This window comes from Schistocerca piceifrons, chromosome 11 (genome assembly GCF_021461385.2).
Source record: "Schistocerca piceifrons isolate TAMUIC-IGC-003096 chromosome 11, iqSchPice1.1, whole genome shotgun sequence".
In the NCBI taxonomy this organism is placed as follows: domain Eukaryota; kingdom Metazoa; phylum Arthropoda; class Insecta; order Orthoptera; family Acrididae; genus Schistocerca; species Schistocerca piceifrons.
This window is the reverse complement of record NC_060148.1, coordinates 131,557,855-131,560,202: the sequence shown is the minus strand read 5'-3', so window position 1 is coordinate 131,560,202 and position 2,348 is coordinate 131,557,855.

The following is a 2,348-nucleotide window of genomic DNA, read 5'->3' as shown; positions in this document are numbered from 1 at the left end:
CGACTGCACCGCGCGGAAATAACTTCCCTGGTCCGCAGCAACCGACCGGCTCCCTCAGAATGCCGACATCTAAAATCGTCGTCAGTGGAAATAACGCCAACTCCGAACTGCCTATCCCAACTGGCTTACGACGCACAAGGTCCGGGAAGTAACAGCATTCGAGCAAAGATACTACGAGAGGGGATACATCGATACGCGCTGCTAGCGCCGGTCACGGTCAGCCAAAGCAGCAACTCACTGGGAGTAGTAATTTTAATTAATGTAGTGAAATGAAAGTACGTTAAAAACAGGGCATAACATACATGATGGCGGGAAAATGAGCCACGCACGGGTCACTCATGATATGCATACAGTGTTTAAACTGATGGCCGAGCGGTTCTACTTATGATATGAAAACAATGTTTTGGTGGCCGAGCGGTTCTAGGCGCTTCAGTCCGGAACTGCGCTGCTGCTAAAGTCGCAGGTTCGAATCCTGCCTCGGGCATGGATGTGTGTGATGTCCTTAGGTTACTTAGGTTTAAGTAGTTCTAAGTCTAGGGGACTGATGACCTCAGATGTTACGTCCAATAGTGCTTAGAGCCATCTGAACTTTTTTAAATTGGTTATAAGCATTAATAAGATCATGATGTGCTACCATAATTACCATGAGGTGTCATTCCAAACACCGATGTGAAAGACATAACATTCATGCCATCAGAGAATTTTCCTTGTGTGCGCTGCTCTCATTGTTGTCAACGTTCTTCTTCTTCTTCTTCGTTTCACCCAACTTTGGGGTACGTTGAATCAATCACTTCTGTGTGTTCTGTGCCTTTCTTTTCGCCCAGTACTGCTTCATTCTTTCTGATCTTGCTTTTCTTTCCTCATCAGAGATGACAATCGTTCTTTTCTTTCTATTTTGGAGCTGGAATCCCTCTTTTCTGTCTTTGCTTATCATTTTTGCGGTCCTGTCTGTGAGCATTTTTTCTGTGATGTGTAGTTCTCTTAAGTCTTCCTCTGTTTGGATAAACCAATTTGGTTTGGATTTTTTATTCCTGAAGTAGTCAAACATTCTTTTTGTAAGTCTATTTGGGTTCATTCTGAGAATGTGCCCATAAAACTCAATTCTTCTTTTCCTCATTGTATCCGAAAGTTTTTCTGTGGTTTTGTAGAGTGTTTCATTTTTGGTATGAATTAGTTTGTCGTTATGAAATTTGGGGCCTAAAATTTTTCTCAATATTTTTCTTTGATCTCTAGCCTTTCAATTGGGCCATGGTTAGTGATAGATAATGCCTCAGCTGCATATAGTGCTTCTGGTTTAATGACAGTGTTGTAATGTTTTATTTTTGAATTCCATGAGAGGGACTTTTTATTATAAGTATTTTTAGTAAGCTGAAAGGCTAGTTCAACTTTGTTTCTTCTTAATTCTATTGCTTTTTTCTCAAGGGCGTTCCAGCTGATCCATTCACCAAGATATTTGAATTCTTTAACAATTTCGATCTTTTGGTCTCTTACTTTAAGATATTTCATTGGCTTTTTTATATTTGTGATTATTTTGGTTTTTTCAAAAGAAATTTTAAGGCCTATTTTCTCTGCTTGTTTCTGTAATTCGAGGATCTGTTCTTTGGCTTCTTCCCATGTTTCAGCTAGTAGGGCCATATCATCTGCAAATGCTAGGCAATTAACCTTGATGCCTTTGTTTTTTGTTCCTAGTCGGATTCCACTATTGATTTTCTTGTTCCATTCTCTTACTATTTTTTCTAGGGCACAGTTAAATAACAATGGAGAGAGTCCATCACCTTGTCGTACTCCAGTTTTTATCTCAAATAGGTCTGAGAGTTCTCCCATAAATTTAATTTTGGAGTATGTGTTGGTGATGGTTTCTCTAATTAGGTTTGTAGTTTTATTGTCTAGGTTCAATTCTTTTAATATGGAGATTAGAGATTCCCTGTCTATGGAGTCGTACGCCTTTTGAAAGTCAATGAATGTGATGACATACGCTTTTGCTCTCGATTTTTGGTAGGCCATAAGATTTTTTAGGTTTAGAATTTGTTCTGGGCAGGATCTTCCCTTTCTGAAGCCTGCCTGGTATTCTCCATGTTGACAATCTAGCTCCAAACAAATACGCAGTTTCACGACCATGGACAATGAATGTATGTAGATTACGTTGGACATTCGAAACAAAGTTGGCATAACACACTTTGGTAGGACTGTTTTTTCCATGGAGATGCAAAATGAAGGGAGGTTGCGCTAAAGGCTTTTAATGCTGTATGTTGTTTTGAATCCAGAGTGAGAGGGCCGCCATTTTAAACAGCCCAAAACATTAGCAGAGTACTGTTTGCGAGTGCTTCTTGTTCATTATATCTGTGGTG